Here is a 25,913-nt window from a genome sequence, read left to right on the forward strand (position 1 = left end):
ATCACATAACTAAGCTCAAAGTGACTGAGGTTAGACACAGTACTTTGTCCCTTAAAGAAGCCTGTCAATGACAATGCCAAGTGGAGGCACATAGTTGATTATAAATAACAGCCTACCAGAGCGATACCTTTTGGTCACAAAAATTAATCTTCCTCCTACAAGTAAAATTCACTCATCTGCTCACCAAGACATCCCAAAATCTCAGTTAATTTGAACATTGAAGTCTAAGTTCAGAATCTAGTGATCTACCTGATATTTGGATCCAACTACTGGAAACTATTACTGTATCACTGTATCACTGTCATCTCATTGTTCATCGATTTGCTCGAGTGGGCACCAGGAATGTCTCCATTGTGAGACTTGTTGTTACTGATTTTGCCATATTGAATACACCACGGGTAGCTTGCCAGGCTCTGCCGTGCGGGCGAGATACTCTTGGCAGCTTGCCAGGATCTCCAAGAGAGGCAGAGGAATCAAACCCAGGTTGGCCACATGCAAGGCAAACGCCCTACCCGCTGTGCTATCGCTCCAGCCCTCTGGAAACTAAGTTTTCGAAAAAAGGATATTTTATGTGCATTTCATTTGTACTATATTTAATAGTGAGACCATATTAGTAGAACCTAGACAATCACCACTAATGTATTGAGAATTATGAGAAGTTTAAATTTCTGCTACCAGTCCAGATGAATTCCAATTTTTCTGGTGAGGTGCCTTACACTGGCGGTAGGAAGTATATTTGGATAAGATTCTGGTCAAGATACCTGGAAATATTTCTCACTCAGCAGTTCTTTTAGGAATTCAACTGTATTCTTGGTGTCATCCTTCCAGTTCCATAATTTTCCTTATCCACATCTGAAGAGGGGTTTTCTCAATCTACTTCCTGCCAATAAAATGTTTGCAGCCCAGCTGTATTGAATAGTCACAAACTCTTTTAATCCAGGCTGTTGACATTTTTGGAAACAAAATTCTCTCCAGCACATTTAAAAATGATTTCCTTCACTGTACAAAATGAGGCATATTATTTTCTTTGTGAGTCCTCACTCTAAATATAATTATGGACCCTTTGGAGTTGATCAGGATTCTTGCTTTAGTCTCAGTCCCTGAACCAGTCTCTCTAACTGAAGAGGATTTTCAGGGAGCCATCTTAATCCTACCAGGGAATCCTACCCAACTGCGACATCAAGGATTTGTACTTTGTGTTTTCTCTTAATCTGTCTAGTGTCCTCACAATGTGAGTCCTGTGACTGTTGTAGAATTGAAAAGGACATATTTACTATTTGATGAATCATGCTATTTGCATGATTCAACCTCGACTCCTGGAAATTCTGAATTTTCATTTTAGGTGTCACCTCTGCATTAATTTAAGAAACAGAAATATTCCTAGAACACTTGTGGCTTGGGCAGATAAATTTTGAGATTACATTTACTTCCAGAGAGAACATATAGGTCAGTTTGGGTAAGTTTCATATGTGTATATAATTTTTTCACTTATTCAAATTTTATACACGTATTAAATTATATTTATGTATTTTTGAATTTAACTTATTTGGCAATTATGATAATCAAACTGCTAATAATATTTATTTGTGCTCTTTCTTCTTTTTACCAGAGACTTCTGTTACAAAGTCTGTCACTTTTATTGTTTCTTAAACCATCTTCAATTTGTTGTTCCTCTATACTCTATTTGTTTTTACATACCATTACTTTTGTGCTTATAGCTTTAATTTCCTTCTTTTTACTTTCTGTAGGTTAATTTTGTTACTTATTAATTTCCTTCTTCAATTTTTTAATACCTTGTCTTTTTTTCTTTACTAACACTTGCATTTAAATGCAATTATGCAATGGCATTTACAATTACAATTAATAAATGCAATTAATACTATACAATTTCTTTTAAGTGGTATTTAACTATCTTCTGCTTTTCATATTCTTGGTCCTCTGATTGCTAGATCAGAGGACCAAGAATATGGTAGATTGGCTACCAGGAATTATCAGATAACCTAATGGAAAATTAAGACCTCTTATGTTTAAACTTCTCCCAGATACAGATATTTTAAAACTAATAAATTATATCCTTTTATGAAGTGAACTTTGTTGTTCAAAACAGAGGACTATTAGAACTTTGTATCAAAATAGACTTTGCTATCATTTGATTATTAAGTGATTCCTTTTACTTTGCCTTGTGGGCAAAATTGCCTTATATTTAGGCAAGTTTTGTAACTTTTTATACTAAATCCTCACTTTTTTTAATGTACTAGGCAAATTTTATATTTAAAAACATGAAATAACTTATGTTAATAATATATTTGTGTCACTTTACCTCCTCTATCATTTTCAAAGCCATGTAAAAATAATGATCACCTCATTTTCTCCATAAACACACATGTACATGCACATATAGAACCATCACCTACATGGCTTCAAACTTAACATCTTGATGTTCTCTTCAATCAAATTGTCATCACAAAATATATTAAATCTTCTGTAAAAACTTTGCAGTCACACAGTAACTTCTACTAATGTCTTTAAATTTTCCATAATGTTGGTGTTGTAGTTCTCCACTATTGAATTTGAATGTTATTTTTGCTTCCACAAGAATCTTAATTTGATGTTCTCTTAGATCTACACAAAGTGTATATTTTCCTTTGGATTTTCATTTCTTTCAGCGAATTTTTCTCCACCTCCAGTTCTGCTGTCATTCCACAAATATTACCTGCTTCTAAAGGAACATGTTTGAATTAGATTCATTTGAGTAATGTCAACAGTGAATTTCTTTCATTTCATATAAATCAAACTTAATTTCACCTCAGTCTTACTCAAAATCACTATGCTACACAATATTACAAAAAATGCTACTATCAGAGTGACACATGAAAAAAAGGGGTTTTAACCTTTCAAGAAATAAAGTGATTTTTTTCTATATATATAGTACTATGGTACAAACTTAAACCAAAACAAAAGCTAGAAAACTTTTGGCCAAGATAACAAATAAATATTTTGGTCATATGAATCTATAATCTTAAGAGAAAGTACCACATGATTACATTCATCTGTGATATAAAGAGAAAACAATTAGATGAACAAAATAAAACAAAAATAAACCTAAAGAGTATAAAACAATGGCTACCAAAAAGAACAGAGTAAGAAGAGTTGTTAAATCCTGTGTAATGGAACAATTGTATAATGGGATATATGCCATAGTTTCTTTATCCAGCTATCTGTTCTTGAACACTTGTGTTTCCAGATTTTGGTTACTGTGAATAGTGCTACAATGAATATAGGAGTGCAGATGTCTCTTCCATTGCAGTAGCACTGTTGGCCCTTTGTTCAACTTGCTCGAGTGGGCATCAGTAATGTCACCATTGTGAGACTTGTTGCTACTGCTTTTGACTTATTGAATACACCATGGGTAGCTTGCCAGGTTCTGCCATGAGGGCGTGATACTCTCAGTAGCTTGCTGAGCTCTCTGAGAGGGAAGGAGGAACCGAACCCAGGTCGGCCATGTGCAAGGCAAATGTCCTACCCGCTTGTGCTATAGCTCCAGTCTAATATGAAATACAGTGATATGGAAACAGCCTCATTAATTTTGGCCCCCAGCAAAACATAAACAACCCCAGAATAGCATCATTAACTTGAAAAGGTATAAATATATACATATATATATATATATATTTGTGTAAGCACACACCTGTCCACCTGTGTTCACTGCAGTGTAATAGTCTGGATATGGAAACAATTCCAATGTCCAACCACAGGAAGATGGATAAAGATGTTGTGGTATACACAAAAGAATACTATGCAGATATAGGAAAATATAAAAACATTGCAATTTACTGTAACTTGCATTGAACCAGAGTGTATCCTGTTACCAGAAATAAGTTAAAGAAGGACAAGTACTGGTAGTCTTACTCTTATGTGGTATAAAGAAATGAAACAGGGGAATAGAGAGTATCAAATGATGAAAGATACTTAGCCTTAGATTATAAAATTCAGATTATCGTGTATTTGGGGATGTAGATGGAGAGAAAGAAAAAGATAGACTAGAAGTAACATAAGGACAGCAGTGATAGATCTTAAGTACCTTGATGGTAGTGAATGCATAAATTTCTATATTTAAACAATAAACATTAACACTATTGTAACAATGTTACCTGAACTACTACAAAAATTAAATTAAAAAAATTGAAAACATCCTAAGTGGATGAAGATGTGATATATATAATAGTACTAACATAGACATTTATATAATAGTATACATGATAATATATATACCCATATGTGTAACATATTATTCACCTACAAAAAAGAATAACTGTATCATTATATCACTGTCATCCCATTGATCATCGATTTGCTCAAGCAGGTGCCAGTAACATCTCCCTTCATCCTAGCCCTGAGATTTTAACAGTCTCTCTTTACTCGTTCTTCCCAGTGGTGCCACATTGGAGGCTCTTTAGGGTAAGGGGAATGAGACCCATCATTGTTACTATATTCAGCATATCAAATATGCCACAGAGAATTCGCCAGGCTCTGCTGTGCAGGAAGGATGTTCTTGGTACTTTGCCAGGTTCTTCGAGAGAGAGGGAAAACTAAGATATAAGAGGTCCGGTAGCATTGTTTCATAGTCTCTGGATCTTGGCTGTTGGGATTACATGGTGCCGGCAGCAGTTTGTGGGTGTGGCTGTCAGGCTACTGGAAAATGGGTGATCTGGGTGGAGGAGACCCAGTCCTGATCCAAGCAGGCTTGGAGATCTCAGCCCCGGGTCCCACACACCTGAGTTTCTCTGCTGGTTCCTTCATGCATGAGGCTTGTCCGAACGTGGGGAGAGTGGCGTTGAGCATGGCTGTGGCTGGGTTCCAGTGGTTTTTGGCTGCCACAAAAAAATAAAAATAAAAATCCTAAGATTTTCTTCTACTTCTTTATGGGGCCACATCCAAGTGCTCAAGATTTACTACTGGCTCTGTGCCAGGATGGTAGGGCTCCATGATTATAATGTGTTCTGGGACTCAAACCTCGGTCAGCCAAATGAAAGCAAGCACTATATCCACTGTACTATACTAACTCTCAAGTCCCAAATCCTACCATTTAAAGTGATAATAGATATAACTAGAGGGTTTTATGGTTAGTAAAATAAGTCATAAGAGGAAATAAAAACACTGAATTATTTCACTCATATGAAGTACACAGATTATGAGGTACACAGGTATACAAACAAATTAACAATAAATAAAACATAAATAAAATCCCTTTAGACGAGAAGACCAAAATAGTGATTATCAGAAGGGAAGGGAGAAGCGAATTGGATAATTCATTGAAAAGGATTCAATTTTATGGTGAAGGATAGAAAAAAAAACTTTAATGGTGAATTTTATGTCACATATATAGATGAGTATTTATAATGCTGAACATACAAAACCTACACTATAAGCAAATGCTACATCAGTAAAAAGAAAATTTTTCTCTTATTTTACTACTCTTATGCTCCTTGCTGTTCTTTCTCTTTTTTTACTGAACACAATTTCTTCATTCTATTTTTCTCTAAGTGTTTTGAATCTATAAGTGTTTTGAATCTATATCTTTTATCTTCCAGGACTTGAACTGCTTTTAATTTTAATTTTAATGTATTGATTTGAAAAAATCAGTCTTAAGATTTAGTCTATATCTAAACATTTCACCCATTAGATCTGTTATGAATCTCCAACCCCAAAATTGTTTTAGACATAAAGATTGATGGCATAACATACTCATAAAGAGGGTATGAAAAGATTTATTATTAACATAGTAAAACTTTTTGGGGTAAAAGAGTGAACTCTCAAACTAGTTGAGGAAGTAGGGATTAGATATAGGCTCAGCTTTTATTGTGGTTAAGGGCTGGAGCTTGAATGAGGGTTCTTGCACATCAGCAGGGACTTGTGTGGTTTGAATTTCCTGCTGGTACCAAAGGAGGGGTCATCTGAATTTTCTTATCAGTTTGCCCAGATGTGGGGCACAAAGGAAAAGGGAAGTGGTGGACTGTCAGCGGTCAATTATCTAAAACGAAGTCAGGTCCTTTGTTGCTTTCTCCTTTATTGAGATCATTTGTGATTTTAGTTCCAGATTGTTAATAACTATCTTTTCCATATATGTTTGCTATATATGGAAAAGGGTTATTTACTCTTTACTTCTTATTATATTTACTCCCGATTTTGATCTCTTTGCTTCTACTTATTATTTTTAATACCTTGTTTAGTTTGGACTCATTTTTATTATTTTTCCCAAGCTGTGCTCAGGGCATCTAAGAACACTCCTAGAGATTCTAGGACCATTAGCCCAGATGTTTAATATAAAGACCTAAGGATGCCTTTGATGCTCAGACCATGTGGTGTTGTCAAATACCAAAGGCTTCACTTGGAAATACTGTCGCAACCATGTAATACCAGGATCATACCAGGACAAGCAGATGCAAAGCAGGTACCCTAACCTCTGTACTATCTCTCGAGCCCCTAAAAACATTTTTTATTTTACTGGATTTTTTTTCTGAGATGGCCCGTGCTATTTTTGCTAGATGTAGGACTAAAACACAAAATAAATTTCTCTTACAATGTGAATACTATACCCTCTTTTAGCATCTGTTTTTAAAAATAAGCGTTAAGATTCTAATATATATTTTTAATTTTTATTAGCGAATCACTGTGAGGTACAGTTACAAACTTATGAACTTTCATGTTTGCATTTCATTTACATCCCTCCACCAGTGCCCATTCTTCTCCTCCACCAATGTTCCCAGTATCCCTCCCACCATCCCAAGACTCTAATCTAATTTTAATTTATTTTTTTTCTGTCTTCAAATCTCCTCTAGAAACTTTACTCTTGTTTGCTAAAGTTTTCCTCTCCATTTTGAGTTATTTTTATAATATTGTTACTTATCCTGCTTGTCACTCAATGAGCCTATTAGTCTGGTTTCAATCTTTTCTTTAATTCCAATCTTAGTGCTCATAATTTTCTCTATCTATACTGTTTATACAATTAAATTTACATACTTATATTTTCATTGTAATATTATTTTCATTTTTGTAGTTGTTTATTTTTATGTTTGTAGCACTTTTAGAATTTAAGGGCACGTAATATGTTCATTTTACCATCCAGTATATGCTTACTTTGTTAGCTTTTTGTCTTCATGAGTTAGTTCTGTTCATTCACTTTTTTCAGATAGCTTAACTTTCTTAAATGTTCCTAATTTTTTGTTTTCTTCTTATATTTGAGTTTGAAAGCACAAGTTTACCTTTGTGAAGATTCTCACCTTGATGTAGAAGTACATTATCTTTGTTCATTAGGTATGAGCTAGATTTCTTATATGGATTACACCTATAAACTTCCTATATGGATTACACCTATCACATGTATTTTGTAGAAATATTCCGAGATCTCTAACTTTAAGCATTTTCTGTCTCTTTGATCTATACACCAACCCCATCTGGGATACTCTGAAGGTAAATAATTATTCATGCACACCTCAATTCCAGTGAAGATCAGAAAGAAAAGCCAATATTCTATGAGGACCCATAAACATTTGCTTGTCTAGTTACATGTATATCTATCTCATGACTTCCCTTGCTTTTTATTTCTAACTGCTTAGGTACATTTGTAAGTGGTTTTGTTTTGTTTTGTTTTGTTTTTCCCCTAGAAGTCTGGGCTCAGACACCCACTCTGAACAATTTACATTGCCCTGCATTTCAGTCTTTTCCGTTCTGTACTGACGGCAAAACTTGATGTAAGCTTTTACTTGAAAACAGATAAATTTGTCTTTAAAAAGTCTCTTCAAATATGATCGAATATCCATTAATAAGTTTACTTTAAGAGAAGCCTCCCAAGAACTTGTATTATACTTTGTTTAGTGTTATATTCTTATTAATGGTGATACTACTACATGTAAATCAATAGTTTAAGAGAGACCATTATTGAGAAGAAAAGTTTCAATTGATATCAGATGGGGATTTAAATAGACTTAATGATAATGGCATATTTATAAATAGAATTTCTTCCCATAAGAAGCTGATATTAGTTTCATATAAGAAAGAAACTAATATTAGTTTCTTACATGTCTAACACTAGTGTTGTTATATCAGAAAACACATGTGGTCAGGATCCTGGGTGAACTTGAACAGAATATTACTTAGTGAATTCAATCTTTCAACCTTTTAAGAATATTTTGGTAAAATGCTACTTCAGTGGATAATCACCTGTAGTATAATGCAACCACTGGTAAAGCTAATACATAGACTTTCCTGGGCTTGTCAGAAGCCATACTCTGTTCAATTTGCAGTATTCTGCAGTGCACTATAAGCAACATTGGACAGGGAGGCGATTTTCTATTATTTGACTGGGGTGGGTGGAATAATTTTAATTGCTAAGAAATTGCATTTTCATTGTAAAGCAATTCAAGTTATAGCAGATTCATAATGCAGCTATTGTAAAAATGACATTTCAGTGACATTTCTGTGAGAAGAACATGGTGATTTTGCAAATGACATGGTGAGGGCATAGCAGTTACGCGAATAACACATTTTCACAATACGTGTGCTGGGAGCATAAATAATGATGATGGCAATAATATTAATAATAATGGCATTCAGTGAGAGAAAACCTTTTATCTCGGCAATTCCAAAGTTCCTTAACTCACACCTAACCACTTTACACTCCACTCAAATAATTGGTCCTGACTCTTTTTGATGGAAGGGAGCTAAGAAAGCAAGTGGTTGCCCAACTCTAGCAAATTAATGGCAAACACAGAATCAGAGCTCTATTTTCTTTTAAAAAGTCTTTGGGGATGACTCACCAGAATGAGTATCATGCAGAAACTGGAAATGATATTGCTCTCATTTTATTGTAGATGTATTTTCATCAGTTTTTTATGTGGGTTGTAGGTGAGCAATTAGGATCTTCTCTCTTTGTGTGCATAAAAGAAAATGTAGCATTGTTTTATTCCAGAATGAACTGAATTGCTCATTTTGAATATGTTTGTACAATACTCTAATAAGTTAAACAGGTAATCTGCTTTTGCTAGCCTGAGGGCCTATTATTCCCACAGTGATATGTCATCACCATTTTATTTTCACAATGTCATTATCATGTCATTAATATAGAAATTTTTCATTTTTCCTCTATACATATTTTAAGATAAAAATAGTTCCTTAGCAACTATGTTGTCAGTGATTAGAAATAAGGGTTGGAGTGACAACTGTCAGACTGCATGACACTCTTGGTCAGAGTCTTACAATATACTTTATGTTATAAATCAGAGAAAAAGATACCCTTTGAAAAAATGTCATAGCTTTCTGTTTTTGTGAGTTTATCTCAGTGTGGTTAAATCAAATTACATATTCAAATTTAAGAATTTGAATCAAAGCTCAATTACATTTTATTGATACGTTATATTTAAGCAATGTTATTTGGGTCAGATTTATTGCATTGCTTATGTATCGACCTAATGAAAATGACATTGAAGCCAAAAGCTCTCTCCTAAGCCTGAGAGAAGTGAGGTATGCAAAAACAACTTTCATAAATTCTAGTTTGGGTCTATGTAAGAGATGTTTTCTTTAACAGCCATTCAACTTTGTTGTGCTTTAACTTTGCATTGGAAGCATAACTTGAATGTTACCTAAGTATTATGACTTTGCTTTTTTGGAAGGGCAGATTTAAGTGTTTTTGATTTTAAAAACTAGTACTTTTTTTAGGTGCTGGAGCTGATTGTACAGTGAGTAGGGTGCTTGTCGCTCATGCAGTCACCCAACCCAGATTCTATTTCCACACTATAAATGGTCCCCCGAGCCCTGCCAGGAGTGTTCCCTGAGCACAGAGCCAAAGTAAGCCCTGAATGTAGGTGGTTGTGGTCCACTCCCCAGCCCCCTGTCAAAAATTTTTTAAAAGAAAACGAAAACTACCACATTTTTGTTTAAAGGGAATTGTCTTTACTAAGCAAAGAATAGACCGTTCCAAATTGATTTTATTACAGACTTGTTGCCACACCAAATACCAGAAAGCTAATGAATTCTTCTGGATCAGAAGCTATCATTTACATCTTTTTTTTTTTATCACTTGATCCTGTGATGTCAAGGCTTCAATCAGAATCCTGCCGTCTGATTTCATTTTCACAGGTTTCTGGTAGCATCTCTTCCATTTTGCCCAAACAGGGCTCCCCCACCTCTTGTCAGCATTCACTCATCAAATGACTAAGTGGAAAGGTGTATCAGTGCATGTTAAAGCTACAATGCAAATTTACTGCAGAACATTGACATTGTAACATCTGCATAGGAGTCATCTCCATGTCAATAACAATAAGTAATATCGCCATTTCTCTGTATTACAGAGTCAATAAGCTAAAGATGTGTCTGTTTCATTCTGTTGTTTCACAAAAACTGGTCTTTTTGTAAAACAAAAGGGAGCAAAGAAAGTATGATAAAGTATTTAAAGGAAAGCCTCAAATTCTTCACACAGTGGTTGGATGAGACCAGGGTGAGTTACAAAAAGTTGTCTGGAATTTAGGTAGAAATAATAATTAAAATATCACTGTATCACTGTCATCCCATTTGTTCGTCGATTTACTCGAACGAGCACCAGTAACATCTCTATTGCACTCAGCCCCGAGATTTTAGCAGCCTCTCCTTACTCATCTTTCCCAACAACTGAAGGTTCTTTCAGGGTCAAGGGAATGAGACCATATCGTTATTGTTTTTGGCATATCGAATACGTCATGGTAGCTTGACAGGCTCTGCAATGGGGGAGGAATACACTCGATAGCTTGCTGGGCTCTGCAAGAGGTATGTATATATCTTTTACTGTATTTGGTATATGAATACATTATGGGGAGCTTGCAAGGCTCTCCTGTGAGGGCAATAGACTCTTGGTAGCTTGTCAGGTTCTCCAAAAAGGAGAACAATGCTATTAGATGTCTTCTGGGAGCTTGGTTTTATAGTCTCTGAATTTTGGCTGTTGGTGGGATTACAAGGTTCCGGGGCAGTTTGTGAGTGTGGCTGCCAAGCTACTGGAGAATGGGGTTTCTGGATGGAGAAGGCTCAGTCCCAATCCAAGCAGGCTTGGAGATCTCAGACCCGGGTCCCACACACCTGGGTTCCTCAGCCAGTCCCTTCATGCATGAGGCTCCTCCTTCCATCAAATTAAAACATAATCTTAAAAAATAGAAACCCACCTAGCCTTCAGGTCTAATTTTTACTTTATTTAAATACTGTGGCTTATAAAGTTGAGTTTTATAAACATATAAACTTTATGAACAACTTATAAAGTTGTTCATAATACAGTTGTTGTAGGTATTCAATGTGCCAACACCAATCCCACCACCAGAATGACCTTCCTCTACCATGTCCCCATTTTCTCAATCACCCCCTAAGCCTGCCCTCTTAACATGCACAAAATAATTTAGTTTATATTTCTTGCTACAACTAAATGGCCAATGGAATTATTTAAAAAAATACTTCAGTAAAAGAAAATTTATTAAAATCATTATATCTCACCATGGGATCATTGAGTCCTTGTCTGAAGCCTTACTAAACTGTTTGTTGCTAGCTGAGCCTTCTGTTATCTGCCCAGCTCTGCACCAGATTCATGACAAAATCTCAGAGCTGCAAGCCAGGCTGCTAAAATTTGTAAGCACACTGGTCTTCAGGCTGAAAACTCTAGGGTGTCTTTGGGGGGTACAAAACCCTTACCCTGCTGAAGCCCTGACAGCCACACATACACCCCACAAGTGCCCCATACCAATAGTTCTACTCCACTGCTTTTCAGTTGATCTCTCTTAGATACACCAAACTGACAAAAACTCCAGATACACCAGATTTCAGGCTGAGAACTCTGGGATCTTTGGTGAGTGGGGGCTGGGGAATGGGAAGCCTTCCCCCGCCCCCACCTCTGTTCTTTCGGAAGCTCTAATAACCACACCACATCCCACAGCCACAGCCATGTAAACTCATATGTCCAGTTCGACATATCCTGGAGTTTCTAAAGTGCATGGCTCCAGCACCTCCAAATTTCACTATTCTGATATCTCAATAGAAGCACAGGGCTTGAGCAATAGCACAGCAGGTAGGGCGTTTGCCTTGCATGTAGCTGACCCGGGTTCGATTCCTCCACCCCTCTCGAAGAGTCTGGCAAACTACCAAGAGTATCCTGCCTGCATGTCAGAGCCTGGCGAGCTATTCATGGCCTATTAGATATGCCAAAAACAGTAAAGACGAGTCTCACAATGGAGACATTACTGGTGCCCGCTCCAGCAAATCGATGAGCAATGGGGTGACAGTGACAGTGACAGTGACAATAGAAGCACACTAAATTCAGTGGGAAAGTAACATAGAAGCCAACTAAGCTCAATAAACAAAATCAATAAAGTTATTAAAGTACTGTTAATAAGTGATGATGACAAGACAAATGGAAAGGTCAAACTTCACAGAAAACTGCAACCCCCCAAAAGAAAAAAAAAACAAACAAAAAATCTAAACAACCGTTTAGAAAGAAATTGAACAAAACCCCATGCCTTCAGAGCAACTAGAAAGTCAGTCTCTTTAACTAATATGGTGAAAAGAAAGTTGACAATTGGGTGCCTGACCAGGGAGCATAAACTCCCATCTGCAGTCACTCATCCCTGTTTTCAGCGCTGCCACACAGCCATAGAAGTGTTTTACTGAGACTGTGAGGTCAATCTGTAGCATCTTCATTTGTTCCCCGTGTAGGGAAACTTTAGGGGAGCCCCAATTATTCTATCACACTTTCTCTGGAAAGAAATGTTCAACAAAATCAAATTCAGACATTTTGCAACAACCTTGGAGTTGAGTAAAGGCAGCCCAAGCCTGAGAGAGATTGAGAGTTAAATGAAAGCTGCATCTCTTTTGAATTTCTTAGATAATATTTTATTTGTAAAGGGGATCTTAATGCTACATATTCAACTTTAACCCCTACCTCCAACTTACCAGACACCTAGACCAGAGAGGGAAAGTAATTTATCCAATATTAAGGCTCTATGGTTTAATTTAGGTGATTAATATTAACAAAGAGCATTTTGCCTAAATGTTAGGGAAATAATGAACGCTGGATAGAATTGAGAGACTGGAGAGTTAACGAATTAGATAATTACCAAAAATAAACAACAGCACTATTAAAATAGGTTTTCATCTGCTCATACTCTTCCTTTCCTGTTTCATAGTAAGAAAATGTGGTTTTCTGCCAGGGATCTTGGTTAGACCTCCTGTATAAAAGCATACAATTCTTGTACTGGTAACAGATTTCTCAATATGAGTTAGCACTGTAGACAATAGAACCATTTCCAATCCCTCAGGTGTTTCGATCAAAGAGCTCATTTTGGTGCTAGAAAAAGAATCCAGCCCTTGGCAATATATTGGCAGTGAGCCAGAATTCTATCACGCTGCTCCCTGACCTTGGCCATCTAGAGTTCAAGACCACTGGACAAAAAAGAAAAAAGGTTCTCCTGCTGAGTTTACAGGCCCACAGAATGGTGAAGTCTATATTGTATCAAGTCACCCACTTCCCTTTCTTTGGAGCCCAGATTCCTGCGTGTTCATAGGATGCCCTTGCTTTCATTTTGTGCAAAACCCTCCCCTCTGTTGTCTGGCTTCCTTTATTCTATCAGGGACAGCAGCTGCTGCCAGCCAGCCCACAGCACCGTTCTGAGATGCCTCAGGGAACAGCTGGAACTCTCCCAAGGGCTGATTTTACACTACTGAATTTGGTACCAAATATTTCCCACTTCATGGGAAAAAAAAAAATACGTTAAAGATAAAACCACTTAAAATTGGAAGTTCCAAAATGGACCAAATATTATTGTGAGAATTGCCCGCACTATTTATTTCCAGTCTATTAAATCAATTGTGGAGAAAGGGGGGGAGTATTTTCTGTATTAATGTATCATGTTTTTCTGTAGCTCAAATTGAGGTCACAGATTAGATTCACTGCCTGGGGTTGGGGGGGGGCAGGGAAAATTCAGCTTTCTTGTGTAGGAAGAGGAAATATTCTTGCTTCTCTTTAGATTCTAAATTATTTTTTCTTCACCTAACCCTCCCCCTCACTCCTCTACCACCAACCTTTTACAGCTCAGAGATCTTGAGCTGGAGATTTTTTTTTTAAATGGGGGTCTATGCCTTTAAAATCAGTGAAAGCAAATGGGTTTTAATAACCCAACAGGATCTTGGTCCATCATCACATTTAATCTGCATTATATCTCACTTCCTAATCGTTACTTCCATTCCAATTGTAAGCAGACAGGGTGGGTGAGTGAGACATTTCAGTTAAGTGCCAGCAAATAAGTTTGCCTTACAGCTGGTGAGCCCCCAACACACGTTCACAGTGCCTTATGGCCGTTTTCAATCAGATGATCCCATAAACTAAAAATAATCACCCCTAATACTAATACCTCTGCTCCTTCATTGTTGCTGGTCGCTATGGTGCTGCATTCGACTGTGAAGAATTCACCGCCATTATTACCCTCAGTGTCTCTCTCTCTGAAATGTGATCTAATTGCAGAATCCACACCTGTTCCACAGTTCAATAGAATTCAGCTTTGATGGAAGCAGACTTTCAAATAACACACAAGCACGCATACACACATACACACTTGAGCACACACACACACACACTCTCTCTCTCACACACACACAGACACACACAGATACCCAGGAGTTCAGTTGGGGTCACAAATAAAGAAATTAATAAAGAGGGCGAGTTTATCAGAAAATAATATTATGGAGAGGAGGGGGGGAGAGGCTGTGTTTTGTGGTCACTGGAAGATTGCTGATGGGTGCATAAATAAGGCATGCTGGAACATCTGTTCTTTGTTGTGCATTCAGCTTTTTAATGTGTTCAAAGAGCAGCTCTGACGCATCGCTGACTACCACTCCCCATCCGAGCAACATTTTACCAGAAAATAATAAACCTTCCTGGTGGGGTGCAGGGAGCCAAGGCATTCGGGCAATGCCATTAATTTGGAAATATCTCTTTTTCTGGGATTTTAAAATCTCTCTCCCTTTGAACATTGCACAAATTTGGGACCCAGCCTAGCATTCCTATTCCTAAACATTAAATCAGTCTGAATATCTATTCAACCTTTTTTTTAAAAAAAAAAAACTCAGCAAAGGAAGTAGGGGGAGGGAGTCAACTCAAAGTTTATACAGTCCCTCTCCCTCACCCCAGCCTTTAATTCTATTAATGCAAGTGCCCATCTATAGGGATTATTTTTAACATGTTCCAGTATTTATTTGTACTGATAAAATTCAGAGGCAGCTGAGGCCCCTGACAGTTGAACAATATTGGCTGGTTATTTTGATACAGTGTGGTAGGCAGCAAAAGATTAAAAAACGGAGCATCCTAAACTGAGGAAAACCAGCTTGAATTCTAAAATAAAATTTTAGCAGCATGGATTTCTCTTGCCATAGGCTATGAGGCTACTATGAATTTCAGATGCATTTCCTGAGCTGTCAATGAGGTGGAAAGATGAGATTGGCATTACGAAGATTTGTTGCGGCTCCATTCAGGGTAATTGCGAACGAAGGTAGAGCGACATTAAACCACCACCCAAGAAGAGCTGTTTATGTACATACAGTATAGAAACAGCTCGCCAGACAATCTGAGGACCAAGATGGGAATTTCTTTATGTCACTTTATTTGGCTTTTACATCTCTCCTTTTTTTAGGTCACAGCGCAGAAACACCGCAGTACCAATTAGCTATTGGAAGTTGCTTCCATAATAAGCTTGACTAAATCTTCTGAAAGGGAGGCAGGACCTTTTAAAGGGTACAGGGCTCTTATTTAACCTCTCTATGTCCAACATTCTCGCTTCATAAATATGGCGTTGCACTGGAGAGATAGAGAGTAGGGTGCTTGCCTTGCATGTGGCTGACCCAGGTTCAATCCCCATATAAAACCTCATATAGTCCCTGAGCACCACCAGGTGTGATCCCTGAGCACAGAGCCAGGAGTAAGCCTTAAGCACTGCTTCTGTGTGTGGCTCCAAAACAAAACCAAGCAAACAATCTTGGTGTCTAATTCTGGTCTTAATGCTTCGGTCCTCATCAGTCCTTTTCCACACAATTGTTACAATTTGAATGATGTCAACTCCAGTGGGTCAGCAGTACAGTAGATTTAGGGAAACTTTTGGATAGAGTACAGGAAGCCAACCTGGAACCTGTGATACCAAAGGATGTTTGTGATTAGAAAACTAACTTTTTAAAATTATGTCAGAGAAAATGAGGATATGGCTCAGCAGCAAAGTACTTGCCTTGTGTGCATAAGACCTGGGCTTTAGCCCAGCACTGCCAAACAAACCACACACACACACACACACACACACACACACACACACATCACCATTTTTCTCTTTGCAGGTCTTTTTGGATAACTGAGTGGGGCCTGGGGCCATTTTAAGGTTCAGTATCAAAATAGTACAATCAGAAGATAGTCGATATGTCACTTATTAAATCTGTTATTTTCAGTTTTAATTTTTATTAAGACACCATGATTTACAAAGTTGTTCATAACAGAGTTGGTTCAGTCATACAATGTTTCAGCACCAAATTCTACCACTCTGTGGGATCCCCTCCTTCTATCAATATCTCTAGGTTCCTTCCCGTTCCATGTAGCAAATCCTTTCCCACTTCCCATATTACAAATTTCTTTCACATTGCTTACTCCTAAAAAACTTAAAGGAATGGCAAATGAGATTATCAGAAAATAAATCCATACTCATCAATTGGTGATGATCGACTGATAAATGGTTTTTACCCATATAAATATCGGTTCATTATTTAAAATGTATAAAATTCCTTAGTAAGCGAAAGTAGTAACCATACCTTTCTTAGTCTAGTAGAGGGCAACCATATGTACTGTGAGTGCCATGCTCAGTGCCGTATGTTGGGAAGTTTCTCCTGTCCTTTAGAAAAGTTCTTCCAACACCTTTTGCAAAACCTGGTTTTCAGGCTATAAATTCCCTAAACTGTTGCCTGCCCATGAAGTTCTGTAAGTTCCTTCATATGTGAGTTATAATCTAACTAAATAGATTATTTCTGGTAAGGTGTTCATTTCATTGAGTTTTTGTATTTTATTCCTCCATACCTTTCTGGCTCACAAGATTGCATTTGCTAGATCTGCTGTGCATCGTGTGGGTTTTCCTTTGTATGTAAGTTCCTTTTTTGATTTGGCTGTACCAGTATCTCCCTCTATCTTTGGGTTTGTCATTTTGAAAACAATGTGCCTTGAAATTTTCCTTGTTGAGTCTGTTTTCTTTGGGATTCTTGGATCATGGTGCCTAAAATACTCAACTTTGGGAAATTCTTTTTGATGAATATTTTAGCTATGTTATTTCATTATATTTCCCTTCCTGTTCTTCAGGGACTCTGTCACGGTCACTGTCACTGTCATCCTGTTGCTCATCAATTTGCTCGAGCGGGCACCAGTAACATCTTCATGTGAAACTTGTTACTGTTTTTGGCATATCGAATACGCCATGGTAGCTTGCCAGGCTCTGCCCTGAGGGCAGGATACTCTCAGTAGCTTGCCAGGCTCTCCAAGAGGGCCAGAGGAATCGAACCTGGGTCAGTCGCTTGCAAGACGAATACCCTACCCGCTATGCTATCGCTCCAGCCCAGGGACTCTGATGATTGTAATATTCTTTCTCTTTAACTCATCCCATAGTTCTCTGGCTGGAGAGATAGCACAGCGGATAAGGCGTTTGCCTTGCATGTTGCCAGACTGGGTTCGATTCCTCTGCCCCTCTCGGAGAGTCCGGCAAGCTACTGAGAGTATCCTGTTCGTAGGGCAGTCTGGCAAGCTAACCGTGGTGTATTCGTCATGTCAAAAAAGAGTAACAACAAGTCTCACAATGGAGACGTTACTGGTGCCTGCTCCAGCAAATCGATGAGAAATGGGGTGGCAGTGACATAGTTCTCCAATATGTTGCTCTTCTTTTTAAAAGTTTCCCACCTTCAGCTGTTTCGTAGTGATTTCCTCCTTCCCATCCTGGAGCTGCTGACTCCTTTGTTCAGCTTCTGTTATTCTGCCATTTGAAGCTTCTGTTGATTTCTCTTATATCACCTACCACGGCCTTCATTCCTATTATCTCTGAGTGTAGTATTTTTTTTATCCTTTAAGTCTTATACTCTCTTGTGCTTTGCTGACTACACGTGCTATTATCTCTTTGGACTCAACATCTATATGTATCAGAGTATCACTAAAGACATTGAGGATTTACTGGATTTTATATCTTCAGAGTTATTGTTTCCACTCATTGAGCTTGGTTAGGTGAACTTCTACATGCCTTTTCTGCTGGTTCCCTAGTTTTCTTGCTGAACTGGGTAGAGTTGTAGTTTGACTCCCTAGAAGATGCTAAGGGATTTGGCTGAAGTTATTCTTGTCTTTCTTCACCAAATAGTAGGAAACATACCTGAGCAAGTTTCAGGAACTATCATGTGGATACATATATATGATGTATGTTGGATGTGGGGCTGCTGGGACCAATCTGGAAGGGAGAGGCTCTGCCCCCATTCTGGGCTAGGCCCAGTAATGTCAGTTATAGTCAAGCCTCACCTGGAAGGGCAGAGAAGCAAGCAGAAAGTTATGTTATTCTCAACTGCATCTTTACTGCTTGCAAATCTCATAGAATGGCAGTTTCTCAATGCTCAAATACAGTGACCACTTTTAGGCTGCATTACTTGATACTTAGGAAATTATCTGCTTGAAAGTTAACTGATTATTTGAGAACAAGTGTAGATATTAAAGACAATAACTATCTTAAAATATGAGGTCCATTTTATGCACATTTAGTGAGGATATATCATATACAAATGTTCTGGTTGTAACAATTGTCTAGTTAATACATTTTCATCACATCAGTACTTTGAAAAAATATGTTATTTATTAAGCATCTCTCTAAAACCCACTAGAAATAACTTTGAAGTTTATTTCAGGTGAAGATATATGTTGTTTTACTCAGTACAATTTTCTAGCTTAAGGATATTATGCAAAATGCATTTTATATTCTTTCCATATTCTATGAACCCCCAAATATTGCTTTGCACATGTAACTCAAGTAAAGAGAAGATGTGATACCTTTCTTACAGTATTTATGTGTGCTTCAAGTCTCAACTTTACCTTTTTTCTTTTTCTTTCTTTTGTTTTTCTTTTGGTTAATTTTCAAAAGAAGAATATTGCCATTATGACGAAGCTATACAATTCTGATACAGCGTGTGTGAAAAAAAAATCTCTTTCACCAAACACTGCTCTACAGGAGATAATAAAGCACACAGACATGGTTTCTGTCTTGGTAATTAAGGGTTATCACTGGTGTTTGCCATCTACTCATAATCTTCTCTAGGAATTGCTAACCTAAAGTGAATTGCCATAATCAAGATATTGCCAAGTTCTCAAGAGCAGCCTCAACTAAAGGGCCAAAATAGATATATAACGTTTGGTTTGTCCCTTCTTTCTAATTCAAGGCTATTTGGAAGTATCATACCACCTCAGCACTCTCAATGAAGTTGACTAAATGCCCATCTTCCTAATTGTAGGGAGCCAGAGCACATTGCGCATGTGCGCATGCGCATGATCGCGCATGCGCAACAACCACATTGCGCATGCGCAACAACCGCATTGCGCATGCGCAACGACCGCATTGCGCATGCGTGGCGAGAGCCAATAGAGCGCCACCTCATATGGGGTGATTGGCGATAGCCAATAGAATGAGTGCCACCCTATGGGGTGATTGGCGAGAGCCAATAGAATGAGCGCCACCCTATGGGGTGATGGGCGAGAGCCAATAGAAGATGAGCACCACCTTAGAGGCGGGGCAACCAGGCTATATAAGGACTGCCATTACCCGGGTTGTTGTTCTTTCTCCTCATGAAGTTAAGTGAATAAAATTGCTGCAGAAGGATCCTCAACCCGTCGTCTCACTCTTTGCTGGCGAAGGGAAATCGCGACGCGGGCCACGAACACTAATCTTCCTAATCTTTCTTTCCTTCCCTCCCCTCAGTGCATTTATCCTAAGATTGTTCCTTGTAGGATTACATAACTTCAGGTAATTTAGGTTTATTGGGTTACTCCCGTCACAGTGCTCCCATTCCTCTGTTTATTTGTACCTTCTTTCTTAGTGTTCTGTTAACTTGTAAATAATGTTTTTCTCCTCTCCTTGAATCCTTTGCATGGTTTATTCAGAGCAAGTCCTTTTTGTATGGACAAAGAAAGACATTTGATTGGCCTTGAATATTATTAATTCCCGGGCATCTGCTTTCTTGACTGTAGCTTCAGCTGCCCTTACTTCCTAGCATCCCCAAAGCAGGGTCCCAACGTGGGACAAGACGGACCCAGGGCAAGCGGTAAGTTATGTGCTACCCTGGCATCGAGATGGGCCTGGCCAAAGTGCCTCATTCTTAACTGTAAGTTAAGAGTCTGATCATGGACAAGTGCTGTCCTGATCTTAAAGTAATGATGAGACTAGGACCCTGCTAGGGATAGGAAAGACTAATCTGGCCTGGGCACTGTAGTCTGAGATTGAGATGACCCCAAGAGAGCAATTCTAAAAGTTTAATGCATCTCTTGCTATGCCCACACAAAACTCATATGTTTGTTGAACAAGGAGAAGAGAAACACAACCATGGGATTTCATCATTGATGGGTCCTGCTGAAAGCTTGAATTGTTACATTGTAGATTCCAGGCTCTGGCCCAGCCCAGTCTTTGGTATGTAAATCTGAGTGCTTTTCAGCCCAAGGAAGGCTTCGGTTTTGGTTCTATATCTTCTTTCCGGAGGCTTAGATTATTGGCCTTCAGATACAAGAGAATAATGTTGCCTCAATGTTCTTCCTGTAAGATCTTTTGGTGCCTTTGGTGACTGTCAATGTATTGCACCATGAGCAAAAAGGGGTTCCGAGAGAGAGACATGGGGAAGGAGCGAGACTAGGAAGGAGCATCCTTCGCCTTTCCTTGACCACCTGCCGTCCTGATCCAGTCCATGGAGAGCCTTAGTTTTTGCTGAAAAGTAACTCTATATGCAGCACCATTTCATTCATCTTCTAAAACCTCCTCTAATCATCACCATAAACAAGTGCAAGAGAACTTCATTATCTAATATTTTGTGTATAAACTATTTTTATTTATAATCATCTGGCTTATTACTTATGTAATATTGATTTTATTATTTGGTTAACTTTTCTAATTTGTGAAATTATTCATATGACTTGAGTTGGGATGGAAGACCTCATTATTTTCTCCATTAAAATTAATTGAGGTTGGAGAGATAGTAGAGTAAGGCATTTTTCTTGCATGCAGCTGATGAGGTTAAATCCCCGGCACTACATATGGTCCCTTGGGCCTTGCTGGGAGTAATCTCTGAGCACAGAGTCAGAAGCAAGTCCTCAAAAGTACAACAACAACAAAACTACAAGTTTTGTTTTATTTAAATGCCATCATAAGACATCAAGACGTAGGGAAAAATTGAAGTTGTTAAGTGACAGCTAAGTATTCTTAGAACTGACTTTCAAATGCATATCAGAAGGCCTAACCTTAAGTGACTTCAACCATCAATAAAGACATGTCCTCAGAACTGTGAGATAGCTTAATGGGTTAGCTCATGTATCTTACATGCCTGAGGTCCATGTTCGATACCATGTGGCTTTGAGCACTACTTGGTGTAATTCTGGTAGTCCCTGAGCAGAATCCCATTGCTCGAGCCCAGCAATAAACTTTGTGGCTCTTTTGGCCAAGTAACTACAAAAATAGTTTCTATTTTTTTTTCCTGAAAATTGCCTGGAAATATAGCCCCCCCCAAAAAAAATTAAAAACAAAACATATTTTCTCAGTAAGTACAAAATCTAGAGGTAGGAAATTTCCTGGGAGGATAACTCAATAGCTCAATGTCATTAAGGACCCATTTTTTTCCTTCTCTCCATGACGTCATGCTCAGTTTATCAACGCTATTTCCTGTGATCCTCAGATGACTGTGACCCTCACAGGCAATAATGTCAAAGCCTGGAGAGGAGGAGAGAGCATGGCCTTTCCCTGGGTTCAGCTTTAACTACAAGAAAAACATTTTTTATAAATTCCCTTATTAATTTGATGTCTTATATCTCTGACAAAACTTTTTGTCATGCTTATTCATAAACCAATTGAAGGAAGAAACAAAATTACCAAGATTATCTTAGACCAATCAGTGCTCATCTTTTGGAATTGGGATTGGATCTATCACATTCTGAAACATAAGCCTTTCCAATACTGGCACAGATTTGAGATTGTGTTAGTGATCAGAAGGGAAAAATGACTAAGGGGGTGAAGACAATGATGCTAGGAAAGCTTCTTCCATAACTTGCCTTCATTTTGTGAGTTTTTTTTTTTTTTTTTTTTTTTTTTTTTGCTTTTTGAGTCACACCCAGCGATGCTCAGGGTCACTCCTGGCTTTTGCACTCAGGAATTACTCCTGGCGGTGCTTGGGGGACCATATGGGATGCCGGGGATCGAACACGGGTCGGCCGCATGAAAGGCAAATGCCCTACCCGCTGTGCTATCGCTCCGGCCCATCATTTTGTGAGATTTTAAAATTTAACAGTACATTGTAATTAACCCTATGCAAATAAATAAAATCGTGCAGTAGAATAGACATTTAATATTTAACTCTATATACAATTAATGTATTATTGTTGAAAACTTGTGGGGGTCTGACTTTTTTTTTGCTTTTTGGGTCACACCTGGCAATGCTCAGGGGTTACTCCTGGCTCTGCACTCATGAATCACTCCTGGAAGTGCTCGGGGGACCATATGGGATGCCGGGAATCCAACCTAGGTTGGCCATGTCCAAGACAAACCCCCTAACCACTGTACTATCCCTCCAGCCCCAAGGGGTCTTACATTTTCATTTTAACTACTTTAAATTTTTATAGAGATATTATTATTAGGTTTATAAGACTGTATTTTAAAGGTATAATTCCATGTCTTTTCATAGTATATGAATATATTCAGACAACACCCAACACCAAAGTTCTAGTGTTTTCTAGAATAGTCCATTGGATTCCTAGCCTCTTAAATAACCCTCTCTTCTCCTTTATTCCGCAGTGATCTCCATTCTATCTGTGGTCTGAGTCCAAGACTTCTTTTTTTTTTTTGGTTCTGTCTGCTCCCTTCCTTTGCTTCTCTAGACCTACATATGAATGAGATTATCTGGAAGTTTATAAAGCTGTTCTGGTTTACATTTGAGTTTCTATGCTCACTCAGAGCTTATATAATTTTTTAAGATAAATGACTAGAATTTGGAATTTTGGGTGAAATGATAATGCATATTTTTAAAATATTTGATCTAAATTTTATCTGATAAAGTCTTTATGAAATATTATAGTCTTTATACCATCTCTAGCACTGGGGAAAGATCATTTTTTCATTAGTATATATTTAACTACTATGAAAAATATTTTATTCTTTAAAAAGTAAAAGTTATAATTGAAAACGTATGATATAAAAATAGTTTAAATGCCCAAAATATAAAAAAGGATCATAGTAGAACTACAAATATCATAGTAAATGGATTATAGTAAAACTTTGTCTTATTTTTGTCCCCTATCCATCCAGTTTCCTTGTACATAAGCAATTGTTTGTTAGGTAAAGCTACTCAAACCTAGTGTTTTAAAAAAATATTTATTATTTTTCATTTTATAGGTTGGCACACTATCTTTAATGATAGTTTTGTCTGTTTATTCATTTGGCTCTATCAACTGGAGTGTTGGAAAATCCAATATGGCCTTGCACATGTCTCTGGCAGTTGTGAGCTGTCAACTGGGGATCTTAAGTATTCTACCCATTCCCTTACCATCCAGTAAGAAGGACGGGGCTTCTTCAGAGCCCTGGCAATTACAAATTCCAAGAGAGTAAAAATGGATGCTGCAAGACCCATAAACAGAGTGCCTCGGAAGTTATATAAGATTATACTGGCTGCCTTCTATTGGTCGAAACAAGTCACAACAGTGACCTAGATACATAGGGAAGGCTAGTTTTCACTTTTAGATGAAAGGATGTAATAGTGACTAAGTGACAATACTTGGCTAATGGTATATAAGCAATATAAGTATAAGCAATATGAGTGGCTTCCCAGATGTGTTCTTAAAGAAAGGATGCTTACTGTTCCTTCCCATTTGTTCTTCCCACTATACAGAACTTCCTGTTTGACCTTATTTCTCTTCTGGTCTCTTCCCAATTTCTCCTATACTTTCTTCTTTCCACTAGCCTGTCTCCATCTCTCTTTAGAACAGTGAAGCAGGTGACTTAGAGAACTGCTCTTTGGTTATATTCCTGAAAATATATAAATAATTATGATTTGGATTTTATATGTCCAAGTTATGTCTAGAATTATAAATTCAACAGTACAAACCCTGATGAAAACTAAAGGTTTTTTTTTATTAGAAAGAAAATTCTAAAACTTTATGTGGAGGGTGAGAGTAAAATTATTTTAATTGATTATTGAAGTAGAACTTTATGTGATTTAACTTGTATGCCTAAAATTCTCGACAGTTATGTGTTATCTTGAAAAGCAGAAATGGAATGCAATTTACCAATAAATGAGTATATTAAACTCTTTGAAATATAATCCAAACTATTATCTGCATTTATTCTAGCCATGTAGTTTCTTATGTTTTCTTAGAAAGAGAAATGATCATTACCAAAATACAATAAAATAAAAATAAATTAATGGAAAAATTTCTGAACATACACACATAATTAGAAATTACTTGAGATACATGGTTGGCTGAAAATTGGCAAAATTGAAATAAATGGTTCATTATTAGGCACTTAACCCCTATCTAAGAGATATTAAGTGAATCATCACATTTAAATAAAAAACACAAAACCTGATGATCTATTTTTAAAAATTACCTGCTTCAAAGAGCAAATTTTTCTCTCAGTGGCCACCCAAGTGTCATGGTAATGAATAAACTGCAATATTAAAAGAACTTCCACATCTTAAAGTAAAAAACAAAAACATCTTCTATTTTTAAAAAAATTATGTGAATGGATTTATGATTCTTAATGTTTCAATAAGTTAAGTGTTGGTCTTTGTGATGAAAGATTCAACTGATTTACAAAATTTTAAGTGTATGAGTGTGTTATAATAAAGCGTTAGCCATTTGAGTTGCTCCCATAAGATATGATTCTCTGTTGAGGCTATAATTCTTACTATAGTTCCTTCATGAAAATTCAAAATGCACTTAAAATTCTCCAAGATGTCCTGGTCTATGGAATTTGACTTAACCCAATCTATCTTATCCCCCAGATAATTCATTTGTTCTCAGTCATTCTACAGCTCAATATTTATTGTGTATTTATTATAGAACCAGCACTTTGTAAGTAAACAGTTAAAGCATAATCATCATCTTTATGGAGCATATATGGAGTATATATATGGAGCATATATATCTTTATGGAGCATATGTGGAGTATATATGTACATGTGCATATATTGATACAATGCATATATAAATATGTATATGTACTTATATGTGTATCTATACATGTATCTACATATGAACATACATATATATCTGTGTATATGTGTGTATATATATAATAATTAGGTGCCATAATTTTAAAATCTGCTACCGATCATGTTTGAGGTATTCAATGTTTCAACTCCAAACCCATCACTAATGTCATTGTTCGTCCCCCAATAGCTCAAGTTTCCCTCCTTTTTTCTACCCTGCTTCCTTAGCAAACTATTTTTTTAAAATATCCTTATTATGGGCTGGAGCGATAGCACAGTGGTGGGTAACATGCTTACATTACTGTTGGCTTTTGTGGTTTTAGTGTAGATTGTTACCACACCTCCACATCAACATAACAACCAAGACCCTTGACAAATAAATGCCTTTATGTTATCACCAGTACACCTCT

Source organism: Sorex araneus, chromosome 4 (assembly GCF_027595985.1).
Source record: "Sorex araneus isolate mSorAra2 chromosome 4, mSorAra2.pri, whole genome shotgun sequence".
Classification (NCBI taxonomy): domain Eukaryota; kingdom Metazoa; phylum Chordata; class Mammalia; order Eulipotyphla; family Soricidae; genus Sorex; species Sorex araneus.